This window comes from Macaca nemestrina, chromosome 19 (assembly GCF_043159975.1).
Source record: "Macaca nemestrina isolate mMacNem1 chromosome 19, mMacNem.hap1, whole genome shotgun sequence".
Lineage (NCBI taxonomy): Eukaryota > Metazoa > Chordata > Mammalia > Primates > Cercopithecidae > Macaca > Macaca nemestrina.
The window spans coordinates 48,082,677-48,101,059 of record NC_092143.1 but is presented as its reverse complement, the minus strand read 5'-3'; the positions used below and the strand labels follow the sequence as shown (position 1 = coordinate 48,101,059).

Below are 18,383 nucleotides of genomic sequence, written 5' to 3'. Positions count from 1 at the left end.
AATGATATAAGAATGGACAAGGAGCCATCCCAGTTGAAGCACAAACACAGAAGTCTGTGTTAGTGCACACAAGTCAGGAGAAATAGCACTCAAGTCTTTAGGGCTTGAACTCAGACTTTCTCTTATTAATGGCTTTTGAATGATTGTAAACTTCAGCCATGCCATTTTTGCTGCTATGTAGATCATGAGTAATGAGGCCAGCCTGCAAGAGAAAACCTAGATGGTATCAGGGGAGATGGAATATTCCAGTGGGAGAATTTGAAAGTATTTAGGGAGTAAATTCAATGGAACATGGTGATTGAATAAATGTGGAGGATGACAGATAAAAACAACAGTTATTTGTTTTTCCTTAAATATTTTCTATAAACATACATATGTTTTTTGAGCCAACTTTGATTTTACTTTTATTATTATTATTATTTTGGTCATCTGTTCAAGCTTTTTCAAGTTGATTGTTTTGCTGTTGATTTTTCAGCATCCTCTTCTCCTTCTGTTTCTTCCCAGTATTACTTTGGAACATTACTACCCCTTTTATTTATTAATTTAATGAAACCCCTCCCATGGTCCAGACTCCATCACAACATCCTGCCAGTTTTCTCATTTATTTTTATTTTCTTAATCCTAAAACCCAGATATTCTCATGTCATCCCTCTTTTCCCTACTTCCCACTTCTGGCATCCCTTAAAACTGCAAATGCTCCCAAGACTTTGAAGCTCTAGCCAGCTAATACCTCAAAGAAAAGTTGTCAAAGAGCTTTATTCTTCTGACATTTTAGATCCCATTCACTGACTCTGAATGGCTGCCATTTTCCCCTCCTCTCTAAACCAGAGATTTACTCAAATACTATTTTAAACAGCACCATAAGCCACAGGTTTAGAATAACCACTCCAGTGAATCAGAAGAAAGTGATCAGGCATTCTTATTTATATCACAGTGATCCGGAAATTTACCTTTAAATAAATATTTGCATTTGGGAAGAGAAAGTCTAGAAAGACAAGAGATGAAATGCTATTACCAGGTTTTCCAGTAACATGACAGATTTTTTGGAGGTGATAGTTTGGGAATACGTTCATCAACTTAACCCAGGTGATGATCCACTCAACCTAGAAATGGACAGTGATGAAATGATTGGCCCTCATTTTCTACACTGCTGGGTCATAGATAGGTTAAAATCAAATTCTGAAAGTTAATTTCCTCAACTCAATGAACCTGAGATTCTACAAAGTAGTTTAGAGCAGTCATTCTTTAAACATTTTTTTAAATCTCAATAATCAGACTCAGTTAAATCAGAATCTCTACTGGTGGGACTCAGGTATGTGTATTTTAGAACTTGCTTCTCAAACATTACTTTAGACATAAATCTTGGGATCTTTTTGAAACTGAAGATTCAGATTCAGTACTTTTGGAGTGGGGATTGAGATTTTACACTGAGTACCAAGAGAACCAGAGACTAATTCTTAAACTTGGCTGCACATTGTAATCACTTTGGAAAATGAAAAATAAATACATAAATTTAGAAAAAATATGGCCAGATTCCATCCCCAGAGAATGACAGCAAATTACACTAATTTTGCTCATATTTACCTCTCTGATGTAGCTTGATTGACCATCCCAGAGAAGAGAGAAGAAAACGTCTGATGGTTGCAATAAAATACGGTTCAATCAGAAAGCATGCTCTCTCTTTTTCAGATATGCAGCCTCTCCTGGTGGTGAAGAGGATTTCCCTAACAACCTCTCAAACATTTGTGGGCTCAGAAACATCGGCTTTACTCAAAACAAAAGCTCTCCCTCCATAGATTTGACAGTCAGCTCTCTGGGAACAGGGAAAAGAAAACAACCCAGCTGAGTGTTCACAGTGTAATTTTCCACAACTAAAATTAAACAAATAAAGGGTTGGGAGACATGTTTTTTCAAGTCAAATCCTGTGCTTCTTCTTTAACCTCCGCATTTCAAATGGAATTTGAATCTTTGGAGGTTAGAGTTCATTCACTTTTTGGCAGAACAGCACTTCCTGTTTCTAAGAAAAAGGCCCCAGAATACTTCTTTAATGTCAAAGGCTGTTACAAAACAGCACTTGATGAATTGGATGCAAGTGAATGAGAAACACATGGATTAAGTTTCCATTAACATCCATATGGGTTTCATAATTAAGAGAAAATGCCTGACCAAAGGAAGTGTTTTGAGTTTTACTTAACTGAAAATTTGTTTTTAAAAAAGTGCTTAAAGCACTTATTCCGAACATGATAAGTGCCAGAGATTACTCATCCCTAACCAAAACCACCTAAGCTGTATCAGACTCATAAACTGAGACCCAAGCTATAAACTCCGTTCTCTCAAAAAACCAACAACACTCATCAGTTTCGGGAATTGTAGAGGGATGAGCCATCCTCTGATCATTGAACCATCTTAAAGAATTTATTTACTTTGTTCAATCAGGTAATTCACAGTTTCTGACTTTTTTAATGGATTTTACTTCTCTTCATTAAGCAGATTTTACTAGTTCACTCACCTGAAATCAAATTAAAAATTGCCTCCACAAGTATGTGATTGTAGAACCACCACTGCCTTAGAAGTCAGTTAAACCTCATTCAGACCTCTCCTTGGTAGGGGAGTAAAAGGCAACATTCTGCTTCATTTTTCTCATATTAATAAATGAGAAGATAAGACTAGATTAGCGTTTTACCAACTTAAATACCTTGGATTATTCAAATAGTAAAATTATTTATGTTGTATCCCGATAATAAAAGAGGGAAAAAGAAAAGAGACAGGGAGTAAAATGGACCAACAATTATTGCCAATAAGTTAAAGGTTAGGGAAGTAGCTTTGATAGAGTACTATTTTATCTCATTTCTACATATAACAACGTCTGAGAAACACTGAACTTAATGGTCAAAGAAAAGCAGTCTTGCTTCAATTTTCTATTATACTTTCCACCTATTATTTAGAAAGTTCTACCTCTAGATACAAGTATCTCCAATCAGAGACATTCAAAATTGTCTCCTCATCTATTCACCAAATTGACTTGTTCTACGCCCTTAAAAAAAAAAAAAAAAAAAAAACAAAAAAACAAAAAAAACACTATCAATTGCCCTGCAAATTACCAAACTCAAAGTAGAAACACGAGCTTTTTCTTGAAAGTTTCTTTACTGCTTTCTCCACTCCCCACATCCATTCATTTATCAAATACTAAAATGTGGTCCTCAAATATTTTTTAATCCTTTCACTTTTCTCTATGCTTATCCTTTCTTAATTTGCACCTTTGCAAATCGTATGCTGGATTATTTCAAAAAATTTCTAATGAGTTCTTTTTTTCTGTTCCTCTCCTATTTATTCTCATCATTAAACCTGAAATTCTTCTCTTTAATTTTAGCATATAGTTATTAAAATATTCTAAAATATATCTAACTGAAAATAGAAAAGGGTATAGAATATTAGTAAGGTTTTATAGTCTACATTATTAGTAAGCTTTCTTTCTCATTGGCATTAGGGTCAAAACTTCATACATATGTTTTCAGATTTTTTTTCCATACACAAGTGTGCATACACATGTGACTACATGTGTGAGTAGGTATTTCCAATATTTTTGCAGGAATATAATCATAATCGTATACATTGTCAGTCTTTTTATTTTCTTTTTTTAAAATTTTACTTGAAGTTCTAGGATACATGTGCTGAACGAGCAGGTTTGTTATATAGGTATACATGTGCCATGATAGTTTGCTGCACCTATCAACCCATCATCTAGGTTTTAAGCCCCACATGCATTAGGTACTTGTATTAATACTCTCCCTTCCCTTTTTCCCCACCCTACTACAGGCCCTGTTGTGTGATATTCCCCTCCCTGTGTCCATATGTTCTCATTGTTCAACTCCTACTTATGAGTGAGAATATGCGTTGTTTGGTTTTCTGTTCCTGTGTTAGTTCACTGAGGATGATGGTTTCCAGCTTCATCCATATCGCTGCACAGGATAGGAATGCATTCTCTTTTATGGCTGCATAGTATTCCATAGTGCATATGTGCCACATTTCCTTTATCCAGTCTATCATGTATGGGCATTTGGGTTGGTTCCAAGTCTTTGCTATTGTAAATTGTGCTGCAATAAACATATGTGTACATATGACTTTATGGTAGAATGATTTATAATCCTTTGGGTATATACCCAGTAATGGGATTCCTGGCTCAAATGGTATTTCTGGTTCTAGATCCTTGAGGAATCATCACACTGTCTTCCACAATGGTTGAATTAATTTATACTCCCACCAACAGTTTAAAAACATTCCTATTTCTCCGCGTCCTCACCAGCATCTGTTCTTTCCACACTTTTTAGTGATTGCTATTCTAACTGGTGTGAGATGGTATTTCATTGTGGTTTTGAATTACATTTCTCGGATGACCAGTGATGATGACCTTTTTTCCATATGTCTGTTTGCTGCATAAATGTCTTCTTTTGAGAAATGTCTGTTCATATCCTTCACCCACTTTTTGATGGGGCTGTTTGGTTTTTTTCCTGTAAATTTGTTTAAGTAGATTCTGGATACTAGATCTTTCTCAGATGTATAGATTGCAAAAATTTTCTCCCATTCTGTAGGTTTTCTGTTCACTATGATGATAGTTTCTTCTGTGTAAAACAAACCAGATCTTGGAAATTTGCTATATTATTATCTAAATCATTTTTTTTCACAGCTTTACAATATTTCATTTTGTGAATATCCAATAGTATTTATTAATGGGCAACATTTCCAATGCTATCTTTCCACCTAACATATGCAACGTAAATTTTTAAGCACAGTCTACCAGGACCACTCTAAAGTATCCCTGCCTTTTCTCTTTCGACATTATACTCTCTCAAGAATCCTTTTCTCTGGTCCCTTTGAACTGCTTCCTAATATTACACTGCTTCCTAAGTCTCACAGTTTATAACCTAGACAATCTGTTAATGCCTATCCTGTAAGAATGAATACATGATTATGTGAGTTTTCAGGCAAAACAATGTTTTACTTTTGAACAAAATAAGAACCCATAGAATGGCTAGTTAGTATTAATTTTCTAATAGCCACATAACTGTTATTTGCCCAATAAATATTTGTTAAATAATATATGAAATGGATTATTATACTCTGACCTTTCACCTTGAGTGCATATGTAGTTTAAACAAGAGAATATCTATGAATTTTAGATTACCTACATATATATTAAGCATTTACATATATTTTTTCCTAATGAATTACAACTAAAGGAATGGTATTTCTGTCATAGTCATAAAGCTCACTACCTAAAGGTATCGTTTTTTTCCTGCTGTTTTTTTTTTTTCTTAATACAGGTACAGAAAGACTTGTTAAATCTTAGCCAAAACCCAAAAGTCTTCATGCTTTCTGAATCTTTGGTGTAAAAGACAACATTAAAAAGTGTCAGACAAGCCAAAATACTTCTGATTATTCTATTACTGTCTTCATTTAGTGGCATACTGGCATCTTCCTCTTCTTCCAGGAAATGTTCTCTCCCTTTAAACTTAAATATGATGGTTGGTACAACTAAAAAGAAAAAAATATATAATGAAAGACTTAGGGTAACCAATATCTTAGTGAAATACGTGTAGTGGGTTTAATGATAGTTTCTAAAAAGCCATGTCCACACCCTGTTCCTCAGAAGCTGTAAATGTGGTGTTATTTGGAAAATGAACCTTTGCAGATATAAATAAAGACTTTGAGATGAGGAGATGATTCTGCATTATCCAGATTAGCCCCAAATCCAATGAAAACTAGCCTTATAAAACAAAGGCAAAGGAAGGTTTGACACAGAAGAGGAGGAGACATACAGAGGGTAAGGCCATATGAAGATGAAAACAGATTATAATTGTTATAGGCTGAATTGAGACCCCCACAAATTCATACATGAAATTTCGAATCCCTAGTATCTCAGAATAGAACTGGTCCTGAAGTTTGGGCTTTGAAATGGACAATTGAAGTTAACTGAAGTTATTAAGGCAAGTCCTAATCTAATAGGATTGGAATCCTTATATTAATAAGAAAAGAAAATTAGTACACAGACAAATTCAATGGAAAGACCCTACAAGGAGAGGGAGAAAACAGCCATCTACAAGCCAAAGAGAGAGACCTCAGCATAAAACCAACCCTGCCAATGCACTTCTAGCCCCCAGACTGTGAGGAAATACATTTATGTTTTTAAAGCCACCTATTCTATGGTCCTTTGTGATAGCAGCCCCATCAAACATCTGGAGCCATCAGATACCAGAAGAGGCAAGGAAGGATGTTCCCCCAGGGTCATCAGAAAGAGAGTGACCCTGATGATGCCTTCATTTTGGACCTTTGGTCTGGACTCCAGAAACATGAGAGAATAAATGTTTTTCTTAAGTTATCAAGTTGTCTGTGTGTGTAATTTCTTACTGTAGGCCTAAGAAACTTATATAATAATTTTACCTTTACCAGGAAAATCCAAGCTGCCTTCACATGCCTATGTTTATTGTCTTGAGCCATGGTCCATGGAGTATGGTGAATGAAGGCCTCTGTGCTAAGTCAAGGCTAGAGAGGAATATTAGAAGTCTTGCTTAGGGCTCTTCGTCCTCAGCTTTTTACCACCAGCTTCATGATGATTGAAGAAAAATAAAGAATAGCATTAAGTATCAATGTATTTCCCTTTGGGAACTTTTAATATTGCATTGAAAATGTCCTCAGGGGCAGTTTCTTATTAGGTTTTACATTATGTCCCATTCATTCTTTGCTAATGTTTACATTTTAAGTTTTCTTTTGTAGGAAAGACTTTACTGAATGGGAGAAAATGGATTACATAGGAATGATAGTGTGTGTCTGTGTGTGTGTGTGTGTATGTGTGTGTAGAAGAGAGTATTGAAAAAATTAAGACTATCAACTTATATCATCATACTTATCTTTTGGTTTTCACCACCCACTGTAATTTTCAAAGCAATTTGATTTCCTAAATAGTCTTGAGAAGGAAGGAGAGAAAGAGCTGCAAACCCTATTTACCCTCAATAAGACTGAAAAGAGGTAACAGAGTTGTTCATGACGTTGACCTCAGTTTTCTGATTCCCTTTCCATTTCCAAAGACAGTGTTTGAGTTTTTTATATGTTTTGTTTACATTACATGTTTAGCTATACAAAACCCTTTCAGAAATATTGTATTTGGTCCCCTTTTCATTCCCTTCAACACATCATTTTCAGAGCAGTTTTCTCAAAACAGTGTTTTGACACAGTCATCTCTAGGTGTGATACAGTCTACCTCATGTGGTTCTAGTCCTAGTTCAAATGACACTTTCCCCATTAAGTCTTCCATGGAGATCCCCTCCTCCCTTTAAATAGATTTTGCTCCACTACTTTCATTATTTGCACATTTATGTCTACATTTTATTTTCTCCAGAGCACAAGATATTTGAGAGCAGGAATCATATCTTACTCATCAAAGTTCTAGCAATAGTGTTTTCTTGATTGATTGTTTGAGGAGTAGGAGTTCAGAATATATTTTTGAGTGAATCAATTAATGGATGCATTTATTTTTCATAATATTTTCTTAAATTAGATGAGACAGAGATTTATATTTTCAAAAATAAGCCAGAAAAATTATAGGAGTAGCCCAGCGTAATTTAGTGTAATAGTTGGACTGATACCATTGATTGCTCTATTACTTTTTTTTTTTTTTTTTTACAGACTGCTTATATATGAGTCATAGGTAGACCAGATGGATTTCACTGCAAAGACGTAATAGGAGGTAATAGGTTTACAAGCATTTAAGCTATTGGCATGGTATGTTAGTGGCAGCCTCTGCTTTATGGCATCATGGAACTTCAAAAATGTTAAAGGAAAAGGCAAATTATAAGCAGATATAATATATATAACAGATGACAAGATAAATGAAGACAGCCTATGAAAGGTGAAAGGGGATATTTCTGGAGATAATAAAGTGCGATTCTGATCTTCATTTTAAGAGCAATTCGTAATTAGAAACTTTTGCTGAATATAGCAATGGCAAGAAGAACTAATATAAACCGATATACTTTATTCAATCCAAAATACTCCTGTTGTTTTATTATTTTGTCAGTGAAGAAATTATAGTACTAGCAATTTCATTCTCAAGTAAATTCATATGATTTCAGCATACAAAGATGAACCACACTCACTTATAAATTTACAAATGTGCAACACAGGAACATTTAGGATCATAATCTGTAGACTGATGCAATAGTAGATTAGCTCAGAGGAGCTTAGCCTCTCATGCTTCAGGTAAGAAGAATGAAGGCAAGGTAGTGAAGGCATGGGCTGTAGAATTAAACTTCGTCTACACATCATGGTTTTCTGGACAGTGATTTTACAAGATAAGCCATAAGGCAGAAAGAGTTGAGAACAATTTAAAAATCAGACAAAAACACTGGGATGGAAAGGGATTAGAAATAAGAGATTGGCCGGATGTGGTGGCTCACGCCTGTAATCCCAGAACTTTGGGAGGCAGAGGTGTGTGGATCAAGAGGTCAAAAGATTGAGACCATCCTAGCCAACATGGTGAAACCCCATCTCTACTAAAAATACACAAATTAGCTTTTAAATTTGTGTTGTGGCGTGCTCCTGTAGTCCCAGCTACTCGAGAGGTTGAGGCAGGAGAATTGCTTGAACCAGGGAGGAAGAGGCTGCAGTGAGCCCAGATCATGCCACTGTACTCTAGCCTGGAGACAGAGCAAGACTCTGCCTAAAAAAAAAAAAAAAGAAAAGAAAAGAAAAAATAAGAGATCAAGCAGCAAGCAGTTTTGAGCCCCAGGAGTTCCAGACCAGCCTGGGCAACATGGTTAAAATATAGGTCTCTACCAAAAATAAATAAATAAATAAATAAATAAATAAATAAATAAAATTTATCTGGGTGTGGTTGCTCCTGCCTGTAGTCCCAGCTACTTGGGAGCTGAGGTGGGAGGATTGCTTAAACCTCAGAGACCAACACTGCAGTGATCTATGATCACGCCACTGCACTCCAACCTGTAAGACAGAGCAAGACTCTGTCACTGTCACAGAATTAAAAGGAAGAAGAGATTGGTGAACCACTATTTGCATAGCAGTAGCCTAAGGCAAGAGTAGGTCACAGGTGACAGTTTGTTTGCTATCTAACCTTTCTCCTCTTCAACCAGGTTGTCACTTAACTATTTGGAGTATCAGTTTCTGCTGTAAGTCAAAGATGTTCAGCCTATCTGCCTCATTGAGCTTTCAGGGTGTTTGAATTTTCGATGAAAAGGCAAATATGGTTGTAAGCATAAAGAGTAAGTATGTTTTATGCAGATGCCTCTCTCTTGCTTTCTCATTTGCAAACCTCCAGAGCAGCCTAGGGAGTCTGCAGACAAGATGTAATGGTGCAAGCTCATTAACAAAGATCTAATAATGAAATCACACACAAAAAATCTAATTAGCAAGGTTACCTCTGGAGCAGTAGTCCAATGGAAATAAACACAGGCTTGCATTTGTTTTTTTGTGTAGAACCATACTTTTTTCATTTCCCTTAAAATAAAAAAAAGTAATTTTCCTTCCAAATTGTGTTCTCACCTACATCATTGTTATTGGTGTTGCCTATACTCTGGGTTTCTTCTAGTGCTTGCAGGGAGTGACCAGAGTCATTTTCATTGATAAGAAGTCTTTGATTTCAAAGCCACTCCCACTGAAGTGTCCTCCTGGAATCCTTGTGCTGGGGCCCCACACAGGGGCCATCTCCCTGGCTGGCCTGGCAGTTGTTTCATGACACACATCAATAGATCCCAAAGGCTGAGGAAGGCAGGCAGTTAGGGTGTGAGAACCCCAAGCACTCCATCCCTACTAAAACCCTACGAGAGATTGTGGGGGTTGCAGAAGGTAATTACATAATTGGAATTTAGCCAACACACCAGGGTGAAATGACACAACAAAGTCTGCATCCCTTTGTTCGCAAGGGCGGAAGGCGTTTACACATCACTTACAATATACACGAGAAGCTTCCAGAGGCAGTTGCGACTGGCCAACAGGAGCCCACATTAAGAGAGACTGGGCTTTGCTTACTTATAAAATTAGAGCTGCAACAAATGGAGGTTTTCCATTCTAACCCCTCATTTAACAAGTGAGAAAACCAGACCCTAGAGGGTAAAGTTACTTATACAAGGTCACTCAACTCAGATACAGAAGCTTTGGAGTTAGATTTCAGGAATTTTAATTCTAAATCCTATTTTGTTGCCACTGTTTTTACCCTGACTGTAATGCATTAGAAATTCAGATAGCCTACCTGGCTTTAATGTGCACTTTTATCACCTTTATCTTAAAATGTCTTTTTCTGTAATTCTGAAATGGGGATAATAATGCCTATCTCACTAGATGTTTGATTAAACAATTACACTTCTGAGAGAAAATACAAAGAAAATCAGGACAATTTTGAGGTAGGCGAAGATTTCTCAGGCCACAGAAAGAACAAACCATAAAGGAAAAACAATAAATTGTACTTCATCAAAATTAAAATGCTTTGTTCTTAAAAAGACACTTTTAAGAAAATGAAAAAGCAAGTCACAGTCCGGGAGAAAATATTTGCAAGGCATATATCTGACAAAGGACTTGCATTCATAATTTATAAATAACTCTTACAACTCAATTATAAGAAAACAAAGATCCTTTTAAAAATAAATGAACACAGGACTTTGTTAATAGATACTTCAGAAAAGAAAGTGTACTTCTGTCCAATAAGCACATGAAAAGATGCTTAACATGATTAGTGGTGAGCAAATGAAAATTATAAACACAGCAAGATACTTATTTTATATCAATAAGGATGCCTGAGATTAAAAATACCCAATGTTAGCAAGCATATAGCATTACTCTCATATATTTCAGGTGGGAGTGAAATATATAAAAACAAAGCCCCCCCCCCCCACAAAACACACACACACACACACACACACACACACAGAAAAAATCAACAAAACAAAACAAAAATTTTGGAAAACGTGTTAGATTCTTAAAAAGTTGAATATGTATCTATTGTATATCCAGAACATTGACTCCTAAGTATTAGCCTGAAATGAAACAAACCCACCATCTTATACTTAAGTGTTTATTGCAGTTTTACTCATAATCGCTCTAACTAGAAGCAAGTCAAGTGTCATTTGTTGTGTGGTGTATTCTGCATGGCACAGTCTACTCAGCAATAAAAGTAAAGAAACTGTTGTCCTACATAATAATGGATGAACTTAAACATTGGGTTGAGTGACAGAAGAGAGGCACAAAAATGATTACATTTGCATGAAGTTCTAAGCTGGGTGAAATGAATGTTTGGAAATAGGTCAAATCAGGGGTTGCCTGGGATACACTGGGGTAACTGGGATGACTATAAATGAGCATGAAGAATCTTCTTAGGGTGATAGAATTAATTTATATATTTGTTAGGGTTGTGGTTACACACTTGTCATCCTTGGTATTGTCATGGTATATGTATTTATCAAAACTCATGGAAATACACACTTAAGATGGTTGCATTTTGTTGCATGCAAATTAAGGCTCAATAATTTTAAGTCAATGTAATGGTAGTAGTGTAGAAGCTCACAGGGGACTTCAAGGACACAAGATCTGTTTTAGCTTTGAAGTTAGATGGTCAGTTCACAAGTGCTTGGTTTATTAACCTACTTCGTAAAACATATGGAGCACACATAATTTGCCGTGTATCAAATATTACATAATACAATTTTGAAAGGAGCCAAACAAATGTGATGAGTTACCATAGGTAAAGTGTTGATCAAAATGTCCAGCTTTCACGAAGTGATTACTGTGTCCTAAGCTTTAGTTCATTTACTCTTTGTACAAATTTATGGGGTAGTTTTCATGATCTAATTTTAAATATGAAGGCACTGATGATCAAAAAAGTTAAACTAACTCATCAACATTGCAGTTAGTACAGAATGGAGCCAGATGTAACATGTTCTTGCTCTTACTCCCACGTTCCACCTGCCTCTAGCACATTGCTCAACATATGTTAGTTCAGCCCTCTCTGTCATTCACTGCTGATATGGGAACATCAGATTTGGATGTCCCCTCCAAATCTCATGTTGATATGTAATCCCCAGTGTTGGAGATGGGGCTTGATAGGAGGTGTTTGTGTCATGGGGAAGATCCCTCATGTCTTGGTGCTGTCCTCATGATAGTGAGTGAGTTCTTAAATCTGGTGGTTTTAAAGTGTGGCACCTCCCGCCTCTCTCACTTGCTTCTTCTTTTGGCCATGTGAAGTGCCTGATCCTGCTTTGCCTTCTGCCATGAGTTAAAGCTTCCTGAGGCCTCCTCAGAAGCAAATACCAGCCCTATGCTTCCTGTACTGCCTCTAAACATCTTTTCTTATAACCTACTACCCAGTCTAGGTATGACTTTGTAACATGCAAGGATGGCCAAATATACCTGCTTTCTCAGGCGCAGGAGTATACAGCACTTCTTCTCTTACTCTTTGGGCAGGGCCCATTCTAATGTGATTCTGCTCATTTACATCCATGTATTCCCTCTAACCCTGCCACCCCTTGTACTGGTCACTTCCCTGTCATGCCCAGACTATTTCCATTGCTAATCACTCTATTTTCAACTTTTCCTTCCTCAAATTTCTTCTGATTCTACAAATTAGAAACATTTTCTTCATGTGAGTAGCAAGCTGATCATAAATATAAATTGACTTTCAAATTCCTGAAATATAAAACACTCTTCTTGTCAAGCTTTAAAGGACCTGGCAGTTAGTTGAGCTCAAGCTAATATTGTCGTATAGGATTTGCACAACACACTCCAATTCAAATGTCTGCAAGGATACTCCGAACAGATCTTGTGCTCTTTCTCCTGTGTTGCCTTTCTGGGGAACACTGGCTTTCCCTTCTTTTCTCTGAATCCAAACATCTTTCAATGTTCAATTTAAGCACCTTCTCAGTGAAACTTCTCTGACCACCTCCAAGTAAACTTAAGCCACTTTATCCTTTTTAGTTGTGTGTCTGTTTTACTACATCGAAAACACTTTCATTCATTCATCTTTTACACCATGTTTGTTGAGTTTCCACTAGGGGCCATTCTCAATGTGTGGTACATTCATATAACAGTGAATGAGGAACAAAATCCCTGCTATCAAGAAGGTTGGTTATATTCTTGCATTCTTGTTGCTCTTATTCCTCAAAATCACTTTAAAGCTTCTTGAAGTCTGGGATCTTGTTTTATGCCTGCATCACATAGCAGGTATAATTAACTTTTCCATAGCATATAGTTGAAGAAGAAGGCAATCTAAAACTAGTTGTCATGCCATTATCTAATAGTCAAGTTTTGCATCTCTCTTTCTGGTCTGCTATAGATGAAGAGAAGAACTTCTTGAAAGCTATATGTAAAACTTTAAATAATGGTTTTTCCTGGATGTTGGCATCATAAGTAACTTAATCTACAGTCTACATTTATTACCCATGTAATTTAAAAGAATGCAATAACAAAGAAGAATATTATGATAGTTGGAATTCTTATATTGTGCTTTTGAGTTCTCCTTAACTTAGAAAATATCTCCTTCTCTAAAGAAAAATGTAATCTACCAAATAGCATAGGACTTGTCACTGGCTCTGTTATTCAGTTTTCCTTATTGTGATTTCATGAGGCTAAGATAATACCTTACTTATCCTACTCTTTGAAGCTACAGTTAGTGATTAATAATATACCATGACTGAATACAATATGAAATGACATTGGGCAGGGAACATGGCAATAAAGGATATATGATAAATCTTATTGTCATTCATGAGCAAAGTCATTTTGATATAATGTCATATGATGTATAAAATGATACATATTGATCATCTTTTTAAAAATTGTTTCTATATGCCCCAGTTGTCATTTTTTTTTTGATGGAGGATAAAATAGTCCTCAGGCTTCATTCTACATGTAATGTGACAAATAGCTGGTGACAAAGAATCATTATTATCTTGATCAATAATGAAGTCTATGGTGAAGTAATATTGCTGCAGAAATGATAATGTTCTGTTATAATGACATGATATTATATTCATTTAAAGTATAAAATAAATTATGGTATCATTACTATTCATCGTAGGCAATATTAATTAATAATTTATTGTTATTAAATACAATTACATGGAGAAAACTCATGGAGAGTTTTCTGATGGCCCTGGGGCATTCTGATCCATTGGTAGCATCAGCTAGCCATATCGGCCCCCTGGCCTGGTGGTGGTTTGCTCTACTGACAGTTGTAGCATGGGTAGCAACAGCAGCAACAGAGTCCCTGGCCTTTCCAGCTCCCATTTCATAGAACACCTTCATTTGGTCCCATCTTGCCACAGTAGTGTCAGCATCAAAGCCCCAGGCCTTCCAAGACACTGGACCACAAACAGGGCACTGTCAGGTGGTCCCATCTACCTGTAGCAATAACAAGAGCCAAGATGATAAAGATCATGTGTTGTGTTAAATATTTACCCATATTTTTTACTGATTCTGTTATTCTTCTTTCTTTCCTCCTGATGATTCAAGGTTGCTTCTTTTATCATTTCCTTTTTATTTAGAGCAATTTCTCAAGTCATTTATTTTATGATAGGCCGACTGATGACAAATTCTCTTTTCTTTCACTAAAAATGTCTTGATTTCTGCTTTATTCAAAAAGAATACTTTCACTGGATTTGGAGTTCAGGGTTTGCATTTTTTTTTTTTTTTCATTTTAGCATTGAGAAATGTGCCACTTCTTCCCAGGGTCTGTGGCTTCTGATGAAAAATCTACTATCATTTAAATTGTTTTTCTCCTATAAGTAAGGTGTCGTTTTTCTCTCTCTGCTTTCCAGATTTTCCTTTGTCTTTAGTTTTAAAGTTTGTCTATGATGTTTCTCGTCATGGGTTTGAGTTTATCTTGTTTGAAGTCACTCAGCCTCTTGCATCTGTAGGCTTATATATTTTTGCCAAATTTAACAACTTTTCTCTTGTTATTTCCTTAAGTAATTTTTGTAGTCCTGCTCTTTTTCCTCTCTCCTGAGACTCTGATAACATGAGTGGTTGATATTTTGAGTCATATAAGCACATTTCTGTTCCTTTTATATTTTCTGAGTCTATTTACTCTCTTTTGCTCACATTGAGTATTTTCTATCACTTTGCCTTCAAATTCATCGATTCTTTTCTCTGTCATAGCTATTCTACTATGGAGTTTACATATCGAGTATTTTTAAGTTCTAAAATTACTATTTTGTTTTTCTTCATATACTTTATTTTTTGGTGAAACTTTCTGCTTTTCATTATTTGTCTCAAGTACGACAAAAGGATTGGAAGTATTGTGTCAATACTGCCAGGAGGAAGATAAGGAGGAGGAGTCTCCTAGTTGGTGATGGATAGGAGTCCCCACTCAGCCTCCACTGACATCTCTCTGGCTTGGAGGAGCAGTGGTGTCTTGTTTTTTCCCTCTGTGTGATTTCCAGATAGTAGACGGGTACCGTGGTGGGGGGCGCATCACCACCTTAGAGGGATGGAAATTCTGCCTCTCTGCTTCCCTACTGGCCCTGAGACCATTCCAGTACAGTGGAAGGTTGAGCTACCTTTTTACAGCCTGGAGAGTGTGGAATTCTGGGTTTCTCACTAGGCTTTTGCTGGAGTGCATGAGCAGGGGCCAGAGTTTTCTATGATACTTGACTGAAATAGAGTGATTATCGTCTATGTCTATTAGATTGGTGCAAAAGTTATTGAGGTTTCTGCTATTACTTTTACTGGCAAAACCCGGAATTACTTTTGCACCAATGTAATAGCAGGTAATAACATTTTCTCTGCACTTTTTCTGGTCTCTGGGCTGAGTGTGCAGGCTCTTGTCAAGGCTTTTTGTTTTGGTTTGGTTTCGGTCAACATTTCTTAGTGTTTCTGAGCTGCTGCCTTGTTCAGCTCCTATTTTGAGAGATATGAAGCCAAAAAAGAATAATAAATAAACCCCAGGAATTCACCATTATATTGATCCTTGGGCCCTGAGGTCCCTACCTGGTGTTTTTTTCTTCTCTACCATTTAGTCTTCTTGTATTTGTTTTATATATAATGTCCAAGTGCAATTAAGATATTTAGTTGTACTTAGTGAGAAATAGGGAAAAGTACATCCACTCCATCTTCCCTGAAAGCTGTTCACCCACACATAGTTTTAAATGCACCATCCATTCAGTGATCTGCAAGAATTTAAATAAAACAAAATTTCTGTAAAAATATTTTAAACAACCATCTACTTAAAAATACATTACCATTTTATTAGATTAAAACCCACAAAATTGTTAATATTCAAGTTTTTAACATATAAATATGATGTTTAAAAATGCAATTTGTTAGGATGTCACTGGTAATGTCATAGCAACTCAAATCAGAGGAAAAAGGAGTAGGGAAGATAATTGCAAATGACTTCAATGATAGAGCATAGTAATCTTGCTAGCAACTCACACAGTAAGAGATCCTTGGCTATTTTTGTGTTTTAATGAATTACAACTACTTAAGAGGTTTGTGTTGCAAATGTCAGATATAGCTGTCAAGAATAGTTATGCAGAGTGTGTTTTGCACACATCTAGGGAGCATTCTTACAACGTAGACATCATAGCATTTTTTATTATTAATTTTTTTTGGTAAATAACAGTAATATACCCTGCCCTAATAAAGTTATTATAATAGGTTTCCAAAACATGAAAATAAAGTGTCTTGAAAAGGAAGCACATTTTTCTTACACATATATAGAGATTTTCTTAAATAACCTAGGCTCTTGAGGCACCAAGATAACTAAACACTAAAGATATTTTAATTTAGTACAAGGGAAGCTTTAGGTAATGTTTAAAAGCAGCAACTATATAACAGCAGGGGGAAGGGCACTCATTCTGTTTTCTCCTCTACGTAGACTGTGTCTCTAAGCCAGGGGATAGCCCAGGAGCCAGGGATAAACCAGAGTGCAACCTTCTCCCTCATGGAAGGGGTTACAATCTTCTCACAAGGAGAAGCATTATTTGTTTCTAATAATCCATATCCATCAGGCTCATTATACAAGTTAATACTTTCCAGATTTTGGAAATAAATTTTCAGTCTTTAGGGAATACTTTTACTCATTTTCGAGTTTCTAACCTTTCTATATTTTCACAGATATTTTAAATAAAACTGTACAAGGCTGCATCAGTGGCCAGTTGCCATTTTAAACAAATAGTTGCATACTCACACATTTTGTTTTCAAAATAAATACATAAATTATCTAGCCAGTATTTCAAAGGTCAATCAGTACTTTCTGAATTTTTGGTTGAACAAAGCTCACTTAAGGAAACTGCCAGGGTCAAGAGCTAAATGTTATTGGAGTCAGGGAGGAGGTTAGTGGATGGATTCTGGACACATTCGCACTTTAGATTGGCACTCTTCCTAGAGTAGGACAAATTGTTCCTAACTCTTGCCTGGTGGTTGCTGTTAGCAATACAAAGCCATTAAATTCAATAGTGACCTCAGCATCAAACCTCACCCAAATAGCTTCCAGTTTCACAGCTTGAATCTCCAATTGCGTTGATTCATCTCCATTCCCTGTCTAGATAGTCTTCATGATGAGAGCTTTTTCCCCATGGGCTGTACTTGATTTTGACAGTCCCACTCTTGGTAATCACAGTGCTTTGAACTCATTCCCAGACATGAATTTCCACTGACTATTGTCAGTTAAACTGTTCATTTCCAGCTGTTAAAGTTCAGAATCATTGGACACAATTAAGAACTCGAGAAAAATATCTTCTTCCATCATATAAATGGTGATGATGTAATTGGAAAAAATCACTCATTTGATTATATACAGCTCTCCAGTTTCATTTTTAAAACTCTGTCTCTCCAACTACTTTATAAAAACTAAAAGAGGCACAGTCTGTGTTTTTCTTCTATATTACTCTTTGAAACTATGCATGAGGTTGAGCGTGGTGTTAACAATTAATTAATGTTTCTTGGATTGATTCAATGAGCCTTAGGATGTCAGTTATTTTCCTGAGATTATTTAAAAAGGAAATTATGATCACCCACATGTGGATTATTTTTATTGTGTGCCTACTATGAGAAAAATTGTGCAAGGCACAAGCATACTAACAAAGAGTAAGAAAGAGAAACTTATCCTCAAGCATCTTACAGACTGGTAGAAGATCATAGGTGCAAAAAATAAAGGGAGACATCATGAGAGAGATAAACCCAGAGCTACAATAATTTTTTTTTTTTCAACTGCATGTTCTTGGTAAGATTCCTGGAGGAGATGACCTTTGAACTGAGGTTTGTGAAAGCTAGGTAGAAATTGGATATGCAAAAGTGAGAGAGAAGCATTTTAAGAAAGAATATTGACTTAATAATTTATTTACGTCATGCACTTGTTCAATGTATACATTATCATTTGTTTGTTA

At 36.0% G+C, this 18,383-nt stretch overlaps 1 long non-coding RNA gene across 3 annotated transcripts in view; it reads right to left on the bottom strand.

Moving 5' to 3' along the window:
• The window catches only part of LOC105499414 (uncharacterized), a 41,695-nt gene extending 24,031 nt beyond the window's left edge, over nt 1-17,664 (bottom strand). Inside the window, exons 1-6 of one of the 3 annotated variants that reach the window (XR_011616912.1) lie at nt 17,477-17,664; nt 15,985-16,163; nt 6,439-6,600; nt 5,428-5,532; nt 2,510-2,639; nt 1,585-1,813 (exon numbers count right to left, since the gene is read on the bottom strand). This is a non-coding gene — a long non-coding RNA (uncharacterized lncRNA). Of the gene's footprint in view, nt 1-1,584; nt 1,814-2,509; nt 5,533-6,438; nt 6,601-15,984; nt 16,164-17,476 lie in introns of all 3 variants that reach the window. The other 2 variants (XR_011616910.1, XR_011616911.1) reach the window with 2 other exon arrangements.
• Between the last annotated feature and the right edge of the window lie 719 nt (nt 17,665-18,383).